Here is a 21808-nt window from a genome sequence, read left to right on the forward strand (position 1 = left end):
TCCTCTGCAAACATGGCTTGTTTTCACAGGAACCAGACCCTCTAATGAGACAATGTTGGACGTGTCTTAAAGGCACCTAAAGGGGCTCCTACACGCAGAAGTCTAAAAGGATGCAAAGCCTGCACAGGCCATTGTACCATCCCACTTCTCATTACAGGAAAATTTCATAAAGGAAAACCTAGCATGGTAAGAGGGCAGAGTGACTGGGGAAAATACACACAAAGTCTGAGAATAAAACATGACTCACACAGAAGCTGACAATATAAGCCAGGAACAAGGCTGGAGAAACTGGGTGCCCGAGAGCAGAGAGTAGCAGGTGCCAAGGCCGGGGGAAAGACTTGTCTTAAAGAAAATGATATAGGGATGGAGACTCTTACAGGGTGGCTGCGCGGTCACTGGGTTCCATACACAAGTACAGCTATTGGAGCCATGCCTTACTTCTGTTTTAGAGACGAAGAAAGCAACAAGGAGGTGAGTGACTGGGCAGAGCCGGCCAGCCGGGCAGGAGCTAAGATACAGGTTGGCCTGACCGCAAAGATCCGTGCTCTGCTCTACTGCCCCCCGCTTACTGCCAGAGTCAAATGTCCATTATTACACATAATAGGTATGTTAAACTCTTTCTGACACGTTCAAAAATCTGGGGGAATGTGCTGCATGACAGTACACTGGGTATAGGCGCTTGCCGTCAAGCCTGACAAGCGTAGCTTCGATCCACAGACACTATATGGTAGACGGTGAGTGCCAACTCCCAAGTTGTCTCTGATCTACACACGAGTATTGTGGCATAAACACAAACACACACACACACACACACACACACACACACACACACACACACACACACACACACAGTATTTAAAATCAGGCCAGGCAGTGGGGTTCCAGAATACAGAGGCAGGTGGATCTCTGTGAATCAGAGGCCTGCCTGGTCTACAGAGTAAGTTCTAGGTCACCCAGGGTTACACAGTGAAACTGTCTCAAAAAACAAAACAAAACAAACAAAAAAACCCCAAAAAGCTTTCCTCTGAGAGGCTCCACCTAGCAGTTGGCAGAAACAGACATAAAGACTCACAGCCAACCATTCCACAGAACCCGAGAAGTCTTGTGGATGAGTTGGAAGGATTGAGGAACTGGAAGGGATAGGGACTTCATAAAATGTCCAACAGAGTCAGCTAACTTGAACGCCTGGGGGTTCCCAGAGACTGAACGACCAACCAAAAAAAAAAAAAAATACAGGCTGGACCTAGGCCCCCTGCACATGTGTAGCAGATGTGCAGCTTGGTCTTCATGCAGGTTCCCCAACAACTGGAGTGGGGGCTGTCCCTGAATCTGTTGCTTGCCTGTGGGTCCTGTTCCCTAAGTGAGCTGCCTTGTCTGGTCTCAGTGAGAGAGGATGTGTCTAGTCCTGCAGTGACTTAAGGTGCCAGGGTCAGTAGGTACTCAGGGGGGACCTTCCTCCTTTTCAGAGGAGAAGGGGAGGGGGAAGGGAGAGGGACTATGTGAGGCAATACTCAAATCTAGCCAGGCACTGTGGTGCACACCTTTAAGAGGCAGAGGTAGGTGGATCTCTTTGTGTTCAAGGCCAGCCAGAGCTACCTGGTGAGACCATCTTAAAAAAACAAACAAAAGTGAATTCCATAGTGCTAGCGTCTGGCTCAGTGGTGAAGAGCATAGACTGTTCTTGCAAAGACCCTGCATTCAGTTCCCAGCATCCACATGGGTGGCTCACAACCACCTGTAACTGCAGCTTCAGGGGATGCAAACCTGGCAACTAGGATGCTGTACTCATGTTTATAGACCCACACACCTACACAAACTAAAATTAAACTCCATCGCACAAGCTCTGAACACAGTGTGCAGGACCACACCAGTGCCTGAACCACACACACAGCAGCAGGCTAGCAATGAGCTTGGAGAGTAAGGAGGCATCCGAAAGCAAAAGAACCAGGACTGATGTTTGTCTGGAGGAAGTCTGGACCCCTATCTTTGTGTGTGAGACTGTGTGAGAATCCACCCGTGTCTGCTGAGGACTGTGACAGGTGAGAGGTGACAGGTGACAGGTGACAGGTGAGAGCCTCAGACCTGGATCAGGTCATTACTCCAGCCAAATAAGACAAAGGGTGATCTTCCTAGATCTGAGACTTATGATGTCTGGGTCTTTAGATAAGTGGACCTAAAAAACAAAAACAACCTTAGAGTGTTATGAAAGCCTGAGGAAGGACCACAACGTCATTCAAATTCTGTCAGTATTTTGAAATTTGGGGTGCTTTTCCCCATTTGGAATATTGGAATATTGGAATATTGGAAGCTCCTGAGATAATCTTTTCCTATTTCTTCCTTCTTTTCTTTTCTTTTCTTTCCTTCTTTCTTTCTTTCTTTCTTTCTTTCTTTCTTTCTTTCTTTCTTTCTTCCAAAACAGCAACAACAACATCATCCCACCAAACAAACAAACAAACAAACAAAAAACCAAACCAGGGACTCACCATGTAACACTAGCTGACTCAAAACTCATTTTATAGATCTGCCTACCTCTGCCACCCAAGTGCTAAGATTAAAGGCTATTTAACTTCTTGAAACTTCTGATGCTCAATTTTAGTATTTATAACATTTCCTTTGGTTAACATTTGTAGGGGGTGTCTAAAATTTAAGTTCTCCTTAAATACATACATACATATATACATACATATACAAATATGTATGTACATTTTTAATATTAAAGGAGATCTTTTTAAACTTTTGTTTTATGGACATGGTTGTTTTGCCTACATGTTTGTCTGTGTAGATCATGTGCGCTGATGTTTTCAGTCTGACAGAGCGCTGTCAGATGCCCTGGGAATGAGTTACGGATGGTTGTGAGTAGCCATGCAGGTGCTGGGGACTAAAACTGGGTTCTCTGGAAGAACAGCAAGTGCTCTCTTTTCTTCAGACCCTAGGAGGGATCATTTCTTTTTTTTTTTTTTTTTTTTTTGGTTCTTTTTTTCGGAGCTGGGGACCGAACCCAGGGCCTTGCGCTTCCTAGGTAAGCGCTCTACCACTGAGCTAAATCCCCAGCCCCAGGAGGGATCATTTCTAATGGAAGGATTCAAATGCAAAAAGGAGAACAGAAAATAAAAATTAGAGCATGAGTTTTAAGTACATTCGTTCTCTCTCTCTCTCTCTCTCTCTCTCACACACACACACACACACACACACACACACACACGTGCGTGCATGCGCAGACAATCTGAAGATTTTTTAATGTTTATTCATAACGTTCTCACTGCTTAAAGAAAGAACAGAACAAAGAGCAATTTCTCCCTGCAAAATCCTTGTTTGTTCTCATGATGGAGCAAGAGGAGAGGACGGCCTGACAGGCAGAATGGCACTGCAGGTTCAGGGGCCTATATGTGCCATGAAAATTCTCCTTGAGCAATGGAATCATTGGTGCCAAGGATCAAGGCTTCCATCCAGATGATGTGGCCAAGGCTGACAAGGTCACAGGCAGGTTTAATGGCCAGTTTAAAACCTACGCCACCTGCAGGCCATTGTGGGGTAGGCAGGTCAGAGGATTCCACTCTCTGCTTAGCTAAGGCAGACGGCATCATCTCAAAGAACTTCTGATCAGAGGAAATTTGGGGACATGTATAATAAACAATGAGAACCCCACCCCAAATTGTAGGCAGTGTAAAACTTTAGTTTCCTAACTGAAGAGAATTAGAGATTCAAAACTAAATTTTCGGAAAGGCTGCAGCAAAACTTGTACAGATAACTCTGTAAAATTAAACTTCCGGGTGGTATGTGAGAATAAGACCTCCAAGGTCGGCAGCCAACAGTGCTGAAGAGAGTTCTTCTCAAGCTCAAGCCCATGTAGGAGAAGCCTGGGCCACGTAACTGCTAAAATTCCCCACAGACCTGGTCCATGATTAGTGAGGCTGGACAAAAACAAAGGCAGTGCGGCCCAGGGGTGTTCACGCCATAAGAGCACAGCTCTGTCCTTGACAGTTCTGTGGTTGGATCTGCAAAAGGAACAGTCTACTCCTGCAGGTCTGCAGAAGATGCTACAGAGCAAACCTGCGTCAGGTCAGCCTCGAAAGGAACTGATGCTTCCGTCACCTCAGGCATGATTTCCGTCTCTCCCGTCACAGACCCACCTTGTTAGTCAGGTTTCGTTAGGCTTCCTCAGCACTGCATGGTTGGATGGCGACAGGCCAGATTGTGAGTTTAAATACAATGCAGAACACACATATTTTTTAAAATTTTTTTTGGCACCAAGATTTGTACATTTTTATGAGGTAAAATGTGATGTTTTTACTCCTGTGTAGTCGGGTAACTAGCATATCCATTACTTTAAACTTTTACGATTTCTTTATGCTGAGTACACTCAGAATTCCTCCTCTTTGGGTCTATGCGAGCATTGTTGGTAACTATATCTACTGAGAATGTTTACTTTAAAAATGTCCCCGAGAGGAAATGTCCTCACTCTTGTGTCATCACTTAACCATCTCGGTATTAGCATCCCTAACCTGCCTTACTCTAGTGGTTTCAGAAAAATGGGTGAGACTTGTTTGACAACCTGTGTGATCTATTTCAAGCAAGACCCCTCTCTGCTGGCTCTGCTGATTCTCATGAGCATGAAAGGAGTGAGAACTGCAGCAACAGCTGGGGAGCATTAAACCGACAGAAATAGCTGAGGAGACTCCGGCATGTGTGAGTGGGGGAAGGCGAGGGTGAGTATCAGATTTAAAAAATCAAAGGGCAACAGGCAAGTAGGGAGGCAGGGAGGAGGTGAAACCTGAGGAGATATCTTGCCTGCATTTCCCTTAGAGCCAGGATGGATAGAACTATTGAAGTGGCAACTGACTATACCAAGCCGCTTCACCCCTACCTATTCTTAGATGGAAGGCTCAGTCAAACCTGAGGATGTGACAGGCTGGGCTGTAGAGAGGGAAGTTGTAGGGTGCTAACGTCTAGCCTTAAATCATCTCAGTCTGAAGGAATCTTTTTGAGAGAAGACCAATCAGTCCCAGGGTTGTACTGAGAGTAGAAACCAAGTCCAGCACAGGGCAAGCACAAAATCTGTGAGGATATATGACAATGCCTAGGTGGACTCAGCCATGCCCAGGCCCCGCCATGTCTACCTCACCCCCTCCAACAGCTTTGAACCTGGCATGCTTCAGGAGATCGGTGCAGGAATGTGCCATCTGCCTGGGCCGCAGCCCAAGTGTGTTCAGCACATACCTGATGTCCTGGAGGAGCTTTACTCAGATCGCCCCCAGAGGAGTAGCCTGGCACATCGTGAGCTGCACGTTTAGTTCTGACGAGGTCCAGAACCCTGTTAGCTTCTTCATACCACACTTGCCAGGGTGTCCACTCAGTATCACCAGGACCTCTCCCAGGACTCCCCTCTCTGGGACTGACTACACAGGACTGTAGGCTCTGTTCCCCACCTGAAAGCCTGAACAGGAAATTTTCAAGTGCAAATAGTGTGCTGCAACTTTCTTTGGTAAGAGATTTTGGATGTATGAGCCTGCATGGATTCAGATGGACATTTTATTTGATGACTCTATAATGAGCTGTGGACGAGAGCTCCATCTCACTGTGTAGCCCTGGCTGTCCTGGAACTTGCTCTGTAGACCAGGCTGGCCTCAAACTCTGAGATCTACCTGTCTTTGCCTCCCCAGACTCAATCCTTCTGGAAATAAAGGTGTGCACCACCACAGCCAGCCTATTGTCTAACCACAAAGCACCACAGCAAAGTGTGTTCATGCTATTTCCAAACTGCAGCTGTCTTCTCTTAGCAAGTACATCTGAACCTGGTTTTCATAAAGATCTAGATACCGTACAATAAATGGCTGACTGAGTATTAGAGGTTAATAAGAAAGGCAGAGGATGTTAGAATATTGAATCCACTTGAGACTGAGAACAGGGGGTATGAACCACAGAGTGAGGTAACACTCTGAGGCAGTAACATCAGAAGACGAGCTTTGTTGACCAGACTGGGCACGTAGGTGGGCTGAACTGTACTTCTCACCCCTGATCAGTGCTTAACAGCACTCAGTCTTCAAGATTTAAAACTGAAATGTTAAACACATCACAACCAGTCTCTTACTGTGTCCATTCTGTATGGAGGTGAAGACAGAAGCAAAGAAGGGGCAGCACAAGTTCATGTCATGCCTTACAGAGCGCTCACACATGACCTCATTTGACTGTTATGACTGAAGACACTAGAAAGTCAGAAACTGGTTTACTAAGCTAGAGCAAGTCACACACACACACACACACACACACACACACACACACACACACACACACCCCACATGCACAACTGGCGAGATCAAACTAGCAACAGCAAATGCAAGACAATCTGCTCTGTGTTAAGACACTAACTGCCTACCATATAAAGGCGTCTAACCTCAAGGAACTAATGTATGATGCCCAGTGACTTGACTGATGTCTCTCAGATGTAACAGATGTTAAATCTCTTGTTCCAACTTCGTATTCTGAATGCAGCTGCAGAGCATTACAAAGACATTATTAATACCACTGACAATAAACATTATAGAAACATTATTAATACCACTGACAATAAACAAGCAAGTTACTTCTGAATTATCCACATGAGACCAACTAAAACTAGACTAGGATGCTAGTCAAAACCTCAGTTACTGCAGAATAAACACATCTCCCTGGGGACACAATACTGGCCTCTAGTGCCCAGAGACAGTAATTATCAGAAAGCTCAGTAAACTGCTACACGTGCACAAACGGGTGGTGATGTACAAAAGGCTTTGGTGTGAGCACTTGAGAGGACCAGAGAGAAAAGGCTGGCTTATCACGTGCATTAGAAAACACTACAGAAGTGCAAAAGACCTCCAGGGAGTCACAAAGGCAGTGGAGAAGGTAAGTGCAAAACGGCCTGTGAGACAGCACAGCAATGAAGATGCTGTTGACCTGAGTTCCATTCTTGTCTTCCACAATCCAACCGGCGCGTACAAGCACACACACACACACACACACACACACACACACACACACACACACACACACTCTAAGTAAATGTTTAAAATCTTAAAAAACAAGTGTAGAGATGAATTACTGGAGAACAAAGGGATTCTGTAACGTCCATGGAGGCAGTGATTTATTGGAGACCTTTGAAACACTTCATAGACTAGAGATGAACAGCAAGAGCCCAGGCCAAGAGGTAGACATGCTCTAAGACTAGGAACAGCCAGCACTCTCCCATTTAGCTGCAATAGTGAGAGGTGAATAAAGGCAAGCAGGCGGGAAGAGAATTGGCAGGGCAGAGAGAACTTGCCCATCTCCAGGAACAGCCAATGGCAGTATCTACTATCTACATCTAACTAAAGTGAAACATTCAGTTTCTCAGTAATGTCAGCTGCATTTGAAGTCATAATGGCCACATCTGCCCAGTGTCCAACATGCTGGCAGTACGGACACAGTGCTGTACCAGAGGGTGGTATAAAACCATGAAATGCCATCTCTAAGACTGCTCACTCCTTAAAAACAACAATCAGGCAGATCTGATGCTTGCCAAAGTCTATTAAAGAAAACCAGGAAAGAAAATGGCTGTTATTAGGAATTTATCTATAATAATAAAACACAAGAGCAACATACACCACTTTTACTGGGTATCTTTGGGCATTCGGCATAATCCACTTCTTTACAAAATAATGCGTTAATGAAGAAATTAATTAGAGAAGACATAATCTGAATCCTCAAAGGCATGTCCAATACTTTAATACAGACCAACACAAAGTCAAAAATCTATGGATGAGGTGAGGTTTGGGGGGTTTTTGGGGGTGGGGTGGGGTAGAGAATCCCACTATGTATGGCTCTTAAGTATGACTTTGTAGGTAACAGTGTTGTGTTGCAAAGTCAAAAGTCTGGATACACCTGACAGATGTAGAGAATTCCACAAGCTACAGGATGTCTAGCGCACGGAGTGAGCATGTGCAACTGCCGCTCTGAGCCTGTTTATGTCAAGTCTACACTCCCACTCACGGAAACCTTCTTCCCTTTGACTTCTAAAGCTAGAGCCTGAACCTCGGGCTTTTCATCCTACACCAAGCTAAATCTGCAAAGATATTAACCCAGCAAATTGTCTCTGGAACATTACAACTCTCTAGACTCCACAGTCAAGGGTTGCAGCCCAATGATTGAAGTCTCCCTGCTTCTCAGGCAATCTTCCCTAGCAGGGCCACGGTATTTCTCATGTAGATCTGGTGCACTTATGGATTTTCAAAAAGCAAAAACAACTGCCCCACAATGTGCTCTTTAAGTTCTTTGCAAACCAACTCCTTCTTCAGCTGATTCATTCATTGCTGACTCCACATTCTCAGGTCGTCCTGTAAGAAGCCAGCAAAGACCCAGCAAGAGCTCAGGAACTCAAAACCATCCATGCTTTGGCACTTACAGAGCTAATGGCAGAAACTAACGACTGTAGATCATTTCCAAGCTAAGAAACAAGACTGATCGATCATTCTTTTTCCATCCAGATTTGATAACATTTTGATGAAGGTTCTGTCCACTCCCACCAATGACCCAAAAGTCCTGTGAAAAGATTTTTCTCAAATTAAAAACTTTCTGCAGAACACAGTATCTACTTCTCTCCAAAAGAATATGTCATCAGTTTCAGAATAGCAAAGAAGGCTGTTGTACGTAAGGGAGCAGACAATGAGGCTGTCATCCATTGCTCCCTATCTATTTATAGTCAGGGTGATTGATTGACAAGACATTCATTGTTCTTGACCTGCAAACAGAGGCGGAGTCATGGCTTTTCACTACTTCTACAGCCTGGGTTTACTGTGGTTAAGTGGGAGGGGGCATGAGAAACATCCTCATTGCTGCCCCATCTGGTTTTAGATGCATGCTATGTTCGGTTATCCATTTGTTGAATGCTCAATAAACTCTGGGAGAATAAGCCATCCAAAGTCAAAGCTTGAGTGGCAACAGATTAACAGGCAGGCGATAAATGACAGCAATACATTAAGCTGGGGAGAAGCATGCAAACACCAATGCGATAAATGCGATAAATGCGCTAACCTTCCTGCAAACTCTGGTAAGGGGTCAGGCACACAGCTGAGTAGCTGTCTTTTCCAGGCTTCAGGACAATCCATGAGAATGGCAGGATCCTGCAGGCAGGCTGACAAATCTTGGTCTTCTCCAGTGGGCTGGAGATACAAGACTCCAGAGGCCAATATTGCAAGCAGTCAGTCTCCATGCCCGCCCTCCTTAGGGCAGCCGTTTGTTACTTGTGGAGACTTTGATTAGCACTGCTCTTTAAGTGGGCACTTCATTGTTTGCAGTGAGATCCCAGGTTTCCTTAGGGAGTGGGGCATTAAAAGCACTGACAGCAGAAGGGCAGAATCAGTAAGTCCCTGGCAAAACATTTCTTCCTGTCAGCACTGGGACTCGACACTGATACCTCCCTGCACTCTCCAAATGCCAAAAAGCAGGGCTGGGATGGTTTCAGTGTGTAGAGCTGGAAGACTCAAGGGCTCCCTCAGAGAAAAACGCTCGCTCGCTCGTAGCAACCACCCCACCTCATTCACCCAAAATAGTAAACAGTTGGTTCCTCTGCTCAGAACCAAAAGGCCCCTCCCTGCCAGACAAGCAATATCACATGACCAGGTTCCCTCTTCTTGCCTCTGCCTCCCTTCCTTCTTGTGCAAAGCCTGTACTGAAGTAGAACAAGGAGCTAAAACTCAACTATTTTATTTAATTTGACAATTACGTTTGTTTAAAATGTTTGTAGATGAGAGATAACCAAATTTTGGGATAGGAATTCAGGAAGAACTGGCTTTGAAAAAAGCCATATCCCAGCAATGAAATAAGATGGGAACCATAAACACAACAGTTGTTAACAAGGTGAATGCACTCAATGATGAATGAAGGGACAGTTAACATGGTGAATGTACTCAATGATGAATGAAGGGACATTTCTTAGCAAACTGTAAGCACTGTGTTGATAAACCCTAAAAAAGGATATAGCTTATTACACATTTGATCTTTCATTTTAAAAGAAAACAAAGGCTGGCCTTCTTTTTTAAAGAAGCAATCCCTGACTGGCCTAACCCTCCCTCCATCCTTAGCAGGAGAGGGATCGCAGGTGTGCCCAACCAGGACTGTGATGGTTTGAACAAGAATGGTCCCAATATACACAAATCTGACGCTTAGTCATCAGGAGGGGCGCTATCTGAAAGGCTTAGAAGGATTAAGAGCTGTGGCCATGTTCAAGGAAGTGTGTCAATGGAGGTAGGCTTTGACGTTTCAAGAGCCTATTCCAGGACCAGGCTCTCTCTCTCTGCCTGCGGATCAGGATTTAGCTCTCAGATGCAGCTCTCAGCTACTTCTCCAACATCACGCCCGCCCACCCGCCTGCCTGCCTGCCTGCCACCATGCTGCCTACAATGATGATAACAGACTAAGCCCGGGGAACTGTAAATAAGCCAATTAAATGCTTTTTTAAAAACAAAGGTTGCCTTGGTAATGGTGTCTCTTCACAGCAATAGAATAGTAACTAAGACAGAGAGTGAGGGACTGCTATGACAGGCCTGTCTATGTTGTTTGATGAAGAATATGGAAGACTTTGGGGCTTTGGACTAGGAAAGCAGTTGGACACTTTAAGTGGGACTTAATGAACCACCCGATCAGGGTCTTGGAAGACAGTATTGAGAGTGATTTGAACTGTGGGGGCCCAGCTCAGTTTCAGAGGGGAAGAATATAGTGGCTTAGCGGCTGTTCTTTTAATATTTTGGTAAAGAATGTGGCAGCTTTCTGCCCTTCTCCTAAAAAGAAAATCTGCCTGAGGCTAATTGGGAGAGTTCTGGATTAATGGCACTGGCAGAGGAGATTTCAAGACAGCCTAGTACTGACTGTCTTGTGGTTCTTAGTAATCGCTCTTATGAAGGTCTAGTGAGGAGGAGCAAGCAGGCAAGAGGAGCAAGCTTCCTCCCTCCATGCCCCTTATATAGACTACCAACACGTGTGAGACCCAGATTAAAGGTAGATCTTCCCATCTCAAGATCTGGTTTAAAAGTTTATCTTCCCACCTCAAAGATCCAGAAAAGTGGGTCTTCCTATTCAAATAATTCAAGTAAGGAAAAAAAAAATCCCTCACTTGTGCCCAGCCATTTGGGTTTTAGTTATTAATTCCAGATGTAGTTAGGCTGACAACTAAGAATAGTCATCACAATGACTAATCAGAATAAAGGACTTTATGTGCTGAGACCAGAGAGTGAGACAGTAACGGCAGCCTGAGACATCTGGGACTTATCGCCCTGTCCTATTACCCTCACCTTACCTTAGCAATTGATTTTACTCACTCAGAATGTGGTCTCATCAGTCATCCTGTGAGAAGGTGATCAGAAGGGCTATACCATTAGACTGAATTTAAATATTTATCCAGCTGACTATAGAAACAGCTGCCACCACGACACTCACTCATTTCCACAGATAGCAGTGGCTCTTGACTTGTGGGTTGTGACCCCTATGGGGGTTGAATGACCCTTTCACAGGCAGATCAAATATCCTGCATACTAGATATGCCCATTACTATTCATAACAGTAGCAAACTTACGGTTAGGAAGAGCAACAAAAATAATTTTATGGTTAGGGGTCACCACAGCATGAAGAACTTTATTAGAGGGTTGCAACATTAGGAAGGTTGAGAACCACTGACCAAGAGAGATAATAATAAGTCATACAGTAAGGCCAGCAGTACAGAGACATGCCATCGTGTTCTTCCCACACAAGGTTTCTTGGCATGCAGAAGGAAGCTGAGCAAGGCATGAGGAATACAAACCTCTCGCTGGATGATTTGTTCCAGGGGAAGGAAAATAGGTGAAGTTCAGGAATCTAATACGTCGCTGTATTTGCCACAGCTCCTATTCCCAGAGCCAGCTGGGAAGTGGGCTGTCAAAGCCTCTCTCCATCCACCCCCACATAATGAAAACTGATAAGTATTAGTGAATCAGAAAGGGAAGAACAAAGACAATCTTCTCATCAGAGACTCCTAGTTCAGCCACACCCTTTCCAACAAGAGCACCCGTGGGTTACTCAGCCATGAGAATAGAAAAAGCTAAAAGAATCTGGTGCTGAGGATGGGGAACAACCAGGGCTCTTGAGTACAAATGCTCCTCCAGAAACTGTTTACAAGTTTCTTATGAACTTAAACTTCTTATTATCCAAGCCAGAAATCCCATTCCTGAGTGACTTAGGGTTTCTACACCATGATAAAACACCATGACCAGGGGTTGGGGATTTAGCTCAGTGGTAGAACGCTTGCCTAGCAAGCGCAAGGCCCTGAGTTCGGTCCCCAGCTCCGAAAAAAAAAAAACACCATGACCAAAGAGAGGTTGGGGAGGAAAGGCTCTATTCAGCGCACACTTCCACATCACTGTTCATCCTTGAAGGAAGTCAGGACAGGAACTCAAACAAGGCAGGAACCTGGAGGCAGGAGCTGATGCAGAGGTCATGGAGGGCTGCTGTTACTGGCTTGTTCCGTCTGTCTTCTTATAGAACCCAGGACCACCAGCTCAGGAATGGTACCATACCCAATGGGGTGGGCCCTTCTTCATCAATCACTAACAAAGAAAATGCCCTACAACCAGATATATGGACGCCTTTTCTCAAATGAGTTCCTTCCTCTCTCATGATTCTGGCTTGTGTCAAGTTGACATAAAACTAGCACCTACTCAGGAAAGATAAAAAACGTATGTCCACATAAGGGTCATACATGAACATGCAGGTCAGTAATTTCCTCAAACTAGAAACAAGTTAAATGGTATTTGATCGGTTGGGGATTTAGCTCAGTGGTAGAGCGCTTGCCTAGCAAGCACAAGGCCTTGGGTTCGGTCCCCAGCTCCGAAAAAAAAAAAAAAGAAAGAAAAGAAAATGGTATTTGATCTGTGAGTGGTATAAAATAAATGTGGTATACCAACTTATAGAAATAATAATTATTCAGCAATTAAACAAATAAACTACACTCCATTCCAGTGCTGGGTTATCTTTTTCAGAACCCACTGAACTACATTCCTGAAAGGGAGGATCAACACCACATAGAAGCTGCCCTCTTTTTTTCTTGTTTCCTCAAAAAGTAGACTATAATGTTACTCATCAGAATAGAGGAGGAATGCTGGCTCTGTAAGAATCTGTCTTTTTCTTCCCTTTCTCCTAACCTAGCAACTGTCCAGAAGCAGACTCTGATCGTTTTACAGAATTTATTGTGATTTCTTTCTTCTTTAAAGCTCATAAAAAGACAAAACAAAACAAAAAGCCAAATTAGACTGTTTAGATAAAACACATGCCCATTACTTGCACACAACAACATTTTTGAGTATTTAAAAAGCAGAAAAGGAAAGATAAACAAGCTGCAGAGCTGATGCCTTGATTTAGGTGCCCTGTCTACCACTTGTTAACTGAGACCCTGGGATACTTCTACTTCTGGGTCACTATTTCCTCACTTATAAAGTAGGGATGAGAGAATCCATTTAGGGTCACTGTGGTCAATAATTAGCACGTGTGGAACACTTGAGACAATGCCCACTCTACAGTCATTCGGTATGTGTGAGCTGGTGTCATCACCGTGCGTGTGACCTGGACACAAACATGCCCATACACACAGCACAGAGGAAGGAAGGCTCCATCTGGGGCAGAAATAGGAAAACTTTATTTGTTCTCTTCTTCCCTTTGGTGTGTGTCTTCAGATTTCTATGAAAGAAGCGTTGACTTTTTAAACACATATTTTGGGGTGCCCCCCCCCAAAACAAGCAGGAGAAAAGGGTGCTGGGTAGGAGTCAGGAATCTTGTTTTCAGTTTTAGCTGATGGCTTATTGCTCAGCTATGTCTCTTAAGACATTGCTTTCCAAAGAGTGCTTAGAACAATGAGGTGTCCCCATCTCTCAAACGGCTTGCTCCCCAGACTACGACAGCACTGGGCAAAACACATTACTTATTTTAATTATCGCATTATTTTATGCATATGTGATTGGGCAGGCAGCACACACACACACACACACACACACATACACACACAATACCATGCACGTGTGGTGGTTGGGGGACAGCTTTGTGAGTTTGTTTTTTCCTTACACCTTCACATTTAAGCTAGGGCTTAAATTCAGGTCCTCAGGCTGGCAGGCCCAGTGTTCTTATCTGTTAACTCACCATGCTGTCCCTCGCTCTCCTTTTGATACTTGCTGTCTACCTACCAAGTGTCAAGCACTGTTAATACAGACAGAAAAACACCCCTCAGCCCACTCTGAGTGTGCCTGACAGTTCACTAAGCTTACAGAATAGACTTGTACCCACTAGGACCATCCCTGAACCTGAGAGTACTCTGCTAGGAACTGAGAACCAGGTGCCTGCATGGCTGGGAGGATTCAGAGCAGGCCTATACCTAGAGGACACCTCTGAAATGAATCCAGACTGGCAGGAAGCTGGGTGGCACACAACTTTAGGCCCAGTTTTTGAGAGGAGAAGCTGGCAGATCTCTGTGAGTTCAAGGCCAGCCTGGTCTACAGAATGAGCTTCAGGCCACTCGGGGCTATACAGTGAGGTCTCCTATCAAAAAACAAAAACATAAAGAACACCCTCAAAAGATGAAAAATTCTTAGGGGTGGGGGCAGCCTGCTTAAAAGGTTAGATGAGCATTCTAATCAAAGGAAAAGAAATGCACAAAGTTAAGGGTGTGACAACAACTGCTTGAGAAATGGAGAACAAAGAAAGAGAAACAGAAAACACATTTCATTTTCAGCAGCGTGGATGTGAAAGGGGATGAGGAGGGGGCAGAGTGGGTCAGGAAGTGAGAACACAGCACTGCAGTCTGCTGGGAATCTCCAGAAACAACAGACGAGATGTCTTTTATTCTTCTCTACGAGGTAAGAGGGGCTGGTGACTCGGCTCAGCTGGCTTGTCTAGCATGAGTGAAGTCCTGGTTTCCTTCCCCGGCACTGTACACACCGGGCATGGTGGTATATGCCTATGATCCAGGCACGTGGGAGGCTAAGGAAGATCAGTTCAGGCAGGTCGGACCATGTGGGACGGAACCTAACTCAAATAAAGGTTATATCTGCTACAATAACCTGACGGTGACTACCTTAAGACACACATTACTAAGTTTTACACTCAGCATTTAGTTGCAAATTTCAAGATTTACATTTATGTGTTTAAATGTTTTGCCTGCAATTATGTATGTACATGTGTGCAGTGTCAACAGAAGCCAAAAGAGGGCATGAGCTCCCCTGGAACTGGAGTTAGGAACTTTTGTAGCTGCCATGTAGGTCCCAGGTCTTCTGCAACAGCGACCAGACCTCATAACCACTGAGCCATCTCTCTAGTCTCCAGGCGCAAAGGTTTACAAACAAAAATGTCAGTAATTTTTACTCTCCATAGCTAACTGTACATACATGCTTATTCAATAAATACCAGAGACGGGCAGATCTGAGTTCCAGCCTGGTCTGCAGAGTGCGTTCCAGGACAGAGAAAGCCTGTCTCAAAAACCAACCAACCAAAGAAACAAACATACACCCGAGTTACACATATGGTGGGTGGGTGGGTGGGGAAAGAGGACATGAACAGCAGAGCAGCTGACACGCGCCCTGCTCCTCGGCTATCTGCAGCCTACCTGGAGCAGATCTGCTTAGAACTGGACAAGACTGTGAGCAAGAGGCGGAGAATTCACCTGGAGTCAGGTGCGTGGCTGAGTTCTGACTTTAGCTACATCGTTTTGCACCTGGAAACTGGAACATCACCACATTTATACAATTTTAGGGTAAATTTAATCAGGTAATTGGCCAATAATTTGTATTAACAGTACTAAAACTATTCAACTAATTGTCTTTTTTGTTTAATTTTTGACATTTTACCTTTACGACTGCTCGTGGTCTCCTACAGCACAGACAAAAATATTCATAGGGTGGAAAAAACAGGGAAAGAACAAGGCATAAAAGTGAGTTAACATCACTAAATTAATATTTTAGTGAATTCATGATAGTGCTCATAAAGACATCATGCCTGGAACAACATTCTTTCAGTTTTCTAACTACTAACATCTTCCTACATCAGATGACCTAATAAATTAAAGAAAAAACATCACCCAAAATAGGGAGCTGGTCACTATCTCCCCTGGGATTTCTTGTTCTGCTTCTCTGACCGCCAGTGAGTCACTTTAGAGGCAGCCCAGGGCACTGGCAAACCTTCTGAACACAGGCAGCTTGTGCAGCAGTGTTGCCAGAGCACGGACCGCTTCCTGCACATGGGGACTTCTGAGAGCAAGCAGTCGATGAGAGGAGTAGTTCATCTACAGAAAGAAACGCAGCACAACATTGGACGTTTCTTAAGCAAATGACAATTCGAAAGACTTCTGCCTGGAGATGGTTACATACTCAAAACCATGTTTGCTTTGTGGGACTGGGTTTTACTATGCAACCCAGGGCACTTCAGAACTGCACTCTTGTAGCCAGGAGGAAGGTCTCTCACACCTTTAATCCTAGCACCCAGGAGGCAAAGCAGAGGCAAAGCAGAGGCAGAGGCAGAAGCAGATCTGTGTGCCTTTGAGGCCAGGCTGATCTACATAGAGAGTTCTAGGACAATCATGGCTTTGTAGAGAGACCTTTGTCTCAAGAAACAAAACGAAACATTGCAATCTTCTGCCTCAGCTTCCCAAGCTAGGATTCAGGCATGCATCACCATACATGGCTTTGAAGAACCCTTTGAAAAACTGTGTTGAAAGGTGGTGTTGTTAGAAGGTTGAGAACCACTGCTCTAAGTTGGGGGGCCTGGTAGAAGATAGATTATTGGGGGTGCTACCTTCACAGGGGATTGATGCAGCTACATGGGACTCTGGCTAGTTCCTCCAAGAACAAAACACACCTAAATTTCTCTACTTTCCTGTCTTGTTTTGTTATGGTGCCTTTCCCTCTCATACATGCTCTCACAACGACCCACCTTGTAATGTAGCTGCAAAATCCTCACCAGGACCAAACAGAAATAAGCACCATGCTCTTGGATATCTAGAAGTATGAACTACAGAACCTCTGTTCTTTGCAAATTGCCCAGACTCAGATGTTTTGCAATAGCAATAGAAAATGGACTACGGGTCAAACTGATTCTACTTAAGTTTTCCTCTTATGGCTTCCTCTTTCGAGTTGAAATCAGCCATGTGATACACAGGCTCCAACACAAAAAGTTAGGAAGCAGAGGGAATCTGCACAAGTTTTCAAGTTCAACATCCACTTTTAAAAAAGATTTGTTTATTTTAACCTTATGCATAAGAATGTTTTGCCTCATATATGTATGTGCACTACATACATGCCTGGTGCCCATGGAAGCCAGAAGAGTGTGTCTAGTCTCCTGGAACTGGAGCTATAGATGGTTGTAAGGTGCCATGTGGGTGCTGGGAACCAAACTAGAGTCCTGCAAGAACAGCACGTAGCCAAGCTTAGCTGCTCTGGGGGCTCTTCTTTTTCCCAACCTTTATTTCCCCCTCTCCTCCCACCCCACCCTACCTCCAGGTTTCAACACCTACCAGTAGACGGGAGAGAAAGAATGGGGGAGAAAGAGATCCTTGAATCTAATTCCTTTCTTCTATTTCTTCTTTGAGTATGACTACTAGCAAACCACAACCAACCTGCTGAGTGAGCGACAACCACCAACCTCATCTCTCAGCGCCCTAGCATTTACACAGCCTCTGAAAAGTTCCCAGAATTCCAAACGTCACACAATCGCAGAAACTGGCAAAACCATGCCTCTGCTAGAGCACGAGGAAAATCATAGTCAGCTGCCCAACCTCCTCACACCCGGAATTAAAGTGAAACTATACTTTATATATTTTTGTGTTTTTTAAAAGAAACCAAAATCCACCAGGCATAGTGGTGCAGACCTTTAATCACAGCACTCAGAGGCAGTTGGATCCTTGTGGGTCCAGGACAGTGAGGGCTCTGTTACACAGAGAAATCCTGTCAAAAAAGAAAGGAAGGGAAGGAGGGAAGGAGGGAGGGAGGGAGGGAGGACCAAAGAAAGAGACTCTCCTTTACAAGGTCATTCTTGAGTGGATAACTGTGTTTCCTAGCCTGTGGCATATTTTTTCCCTCACCTAGCACCACAAAGGAGGCCCATCTACCACTGTGTTCTATTGCCCTCATCCCCCTCCCCATCATGGAAGCCAATAGCTAACGAAATTTAGAATAGTTGCCTCATCCTGGTTAAAAGATTGATGGCTGTGCTGTGTGAGAGCAAGAACCTAAAGAAATCTTTCATTTTGGGTTTTGGTTTTCAAGACAGGGTTTCTGTGTGTAGCCCTGCCTGCCCTGGAACTCACTCTGTGGCTTTGAGCTCACGGAGATCTGCCTGCCTCTGCCTTCCGAGTGCTGAATTGACGGCGTGAGCCAGGCCAGCATGAGAGCAGGTTCTCTCCCCGAGAGTCCAGCTAACGAGGCTGAACACCTTGCTCTTCTGGCCTCGTTACAACACTTGCACTGTTTCCAAACTTACTGCTGTCCAGCAGTGAGTTGTCAACAGTCAATTTCTCCACATATGAACTGTCAACAAAATAAAAAATACAGATTCTGAAGGGAAAACTGCAGATGGTGTGAGACAACTCTTTCCCCACTCTCTATGATCCTCACTTCTTTCCTAAGCTGCCAGCATCCCCCATCACACCCCTCTCTCTTAACTTCATCTCTGCAAGGGCACTGGATCATTTTTCTGCAAATCCATATAATTCTTTAGAAGCCAGAAGCAACACACACTCACCAGGGTTCCATGCTGTGTTTATAGCCTTCAGCCCTCTAATTCACATAATACGCAAGGACAGGGCAAAAGGAGAGATGTTTAACTACCTGCTATCTTTAGTGTGGAAATGGAAAGTTTTATTCATGGTGTAGTAAGACAACTGAGCTCCCTCAAACACATGAGTCTATTCCAACTCCAAATCATAATTTTTGAAAAAAATTTAATTTATTTTTATTTTATGTGCATTGGTGTTTTGCCTACATGTATGTCTGTAAGGATGTCATATCTTGGAGCTGTCATTTGGGTGCTGGGAATTGAACCCAGGTCCTTGGAGGAGCAGTCAGTGATCTTAACTGCTGAGCCATCTCTCCATCCTCTTGTTTATCAATTAAAAAAAAAGTAGAATGTCTATCAACATGCTTACTTGAGATTCTGATACACACACAGCATTTCAATGGTTCTAGGATCAACTCCTGGTTCTTGGTAGGCAAGTGAGTACTACTAAGACTGTCCTACAGGGGGCTAGAGATATGCTTAGCTGTTAAGAGCATTTGTTGCTCTTGCAGAAGACCCAGGTTCTAGGATTTGAACCCAAACTAGGTTTGGAGAGATGGGCCAGTGGGTAAAGTGCTTTGCCATTCAGACGTGAAGCCCAGAGTCTGGATTCCGCACATCTATATATATGCTGGGTGGTGAGACCCCAGTCCCCAGGAGTCAGGGACGAGGCAGTCCCCAGAACAAGTTAACTAGACTAGACAAACGGGCAAGCTCTGGCCTCAGTGAAAGTGGAGATTAATGAGGAAGACACCCAGTGTCAACCTCTAATTTCTATGTGTACATGTCCACATGCATGCATGCATACACATGTGTACCCACACACATAATTATGTGCACACACATACGGTGATAAAGCAAAACTATAACTAGTACATCTGTATGAAATTTAGTTATTTTACCATTTTAAATGTAACTGTGACTGACGCGTAAGCTCAAGCCCTCAGATGATGTCAAGACCAATGCTCATGTGCTCGGAACTCAGGCCATGGCTGTTTCTGGTACTGCAATAACCAGCCCTTCCATTAGAAAGCAGCATTTTCCGGATGAATAGAGCTAGGTAAATGATGCAAACACTTTAAATTTATCTCTTTTTTTTGATGAGAGAAAACTGAAAATTATTCTTTGAATCCAGACTTTATATTTAAATGGCACTCGTACAAATCCCAGCATTCCCTATGCTGAGTGTGGCAGAGGGCAGAGGTCACACTCCTAAGATTCTAACCATCTTTGAAGCACACACTGGCTCTATCTAGTGCTTCTACAATTTCAGCTACCTGGAGGCTCATTTGAACCTAGCTGCACAGTGAGACTTAGACTCTGAGTGAACCATAACTGGAATGAAGTCTATGATGATATCACCCCTTAGGAAACCTGGCCCTGCTACCTGGTCTGCCTTCTTAAAAACCTGATTCAGGGTCTGGAGAGAGGGCTCCGTGGTTAAGAGCACTGGCTGTTATTCCAGAAGACCCAGCTTCAATTCCCAGCACCCTTTTGGTGGTTCAAAATTATCTTTAATTCCAGTCCCAAACAATCTAATACCCCTTTCTGGCGTCTTCAAGCACTAGACATAGATATGGTACACAGACATACATGCAGGCAGGGATAAATACACATAATGAAAAACAAAACGTACATGCACATCAAACAAAACCCTGGATCAAAATCTATCTGTTCCACAAAACTGTCCCTGGTTCAGCTCGAAACACTGACAATTCCAATGGCTTCCTCTTACTTTGTAGCAGACCATTACCCCCATCTGCAAGTGAATGCTAAACTCTCTGAGAGCGAGGCATAGTATCTCACTTTAGGTGGTTACAAAACAAAATGAGGCTCTTTCCAAAGGATACGCTCAGACCCCCACATCATCTAACCCGCGCCCTCTAATCCGCCGTCTTTGAGCCAGCATAAAGCACTAACAACAGACCTCTCCACCAGTGCCGGGCCACAAAGGACAGTGGAAAGAGACCAAATTTAAAACGGGCCCCCAGAACTGATTAGGCCCGAACTGTGGTGGACTATGTCAATTCTGTAAGAGTCATACTCATCCCTTTCATAATCCATCTATCCAAGAGAATTCCATGCTCTATTTCAACTGAGCTGAGGTGAGACGATCTGCCCACTGTGAGCAGCATCATCCTGGGCTGTGCACAAAGAACAAAGGGACAAGCTAAGAACCCATCACTCTCTGCTTCTTGGCTGTGAATGCAATGTGGCCAGCTGCCTCAAGCTCTGCTCATGTGACTTCCTCACCACACCAGCCTGTACCTTTGAACTGTGGGCTAGAATAAGATAAGCCCTTTCCACCTTAAATTGCCCCTCCTTTTGTTTTTGTTCTTGTTTGTTTTGTTGTTCTTGTTGTTTTGAGACAGGGTTTCTCTGTGTGCCCTGGCTGTTCTGGAATTCGCCCTGTAGACCAGGCTGGCCTCAAACTCACTGAGATCCACCTGCCTCTGCCTCCTGAGTGCTGGGAGTAAAAAGTGTGGGCCACCACTGCCTGACTGCTTTACAATGCTTTTGCCAGAATATTTTATCACAGCAGAAGGAAGAGAAGTAAGGTACTAAGTCTCACTGGCACTTTAAAGAGACATGGCTACTGCCCAAAGAGGCTGAGTCTTCTTAAAAGTTTATTCTTGTTAAGACCTACCAGAGTTCTTGGATGGAGGAATAATAAAGTAACAATGAGTTGTGATTTAGCATCCATTAGACCAGCCAAAAAATGAAAAGACTGTAAAATGCCTACCTGGCAAAGAGGGGGAGGGGCTCTCGTGCATACCTGGTTGCCACAAGCTACAGACACCATGTGTTTACAATTTTTTCCTTTGAGGCGGAATCTCATATATAGCCCAGGATGGCCTTAAATTTGAAATGACTGTCCTGCCTCGGCCTCGTACATTTTGGGATAGAGGCATGACAGCTAAAAAAGTCTCTCTTGTATTTCTAAAATTTTTATTAAAAAAAAAAAAAGATGCTGCTTGAGACTCTGTCCCACTCCCAAATAAAATAAATAATCTGAACTTAA

The 21808-nt window shown here is 44.7% G+C and overlaps 1 protein-coding gene and 1 pseudogene across 1 annotated transcript in view; one reads left to right on the plus strand and one right to left on the minus strand.

The window, feature by feature from the left end:
- The window catches only part of Mrtfa (myocardin related transcription factor A), a 170244-nt gene that overhangs the window by 45205 nt on the left and 103231 nt on the right, over nt 1-21808 (minus strand).
- LOC148004892 (small ribosomal subunit protein eS21 pseudogene) lies at nt 430-3600 on the plus strand (annotated as a pseudogene).

The sequence above is a fragment of the Rattus norvegicus genome, chromosome 7 (assembly GCF_021556685.1).
Source record: "Rattus norvegicus strain SHRSP/BbbUtx chromosome 7, alternate assembly SHRSP_T2T, whole genome shotgun sequence".
Taxonomy (NCBI): Eukaryota; Metazoa; Chordata; class Mammalia; order Rodentia; family Muridae; genus Rattus; species Rattus norvegicus.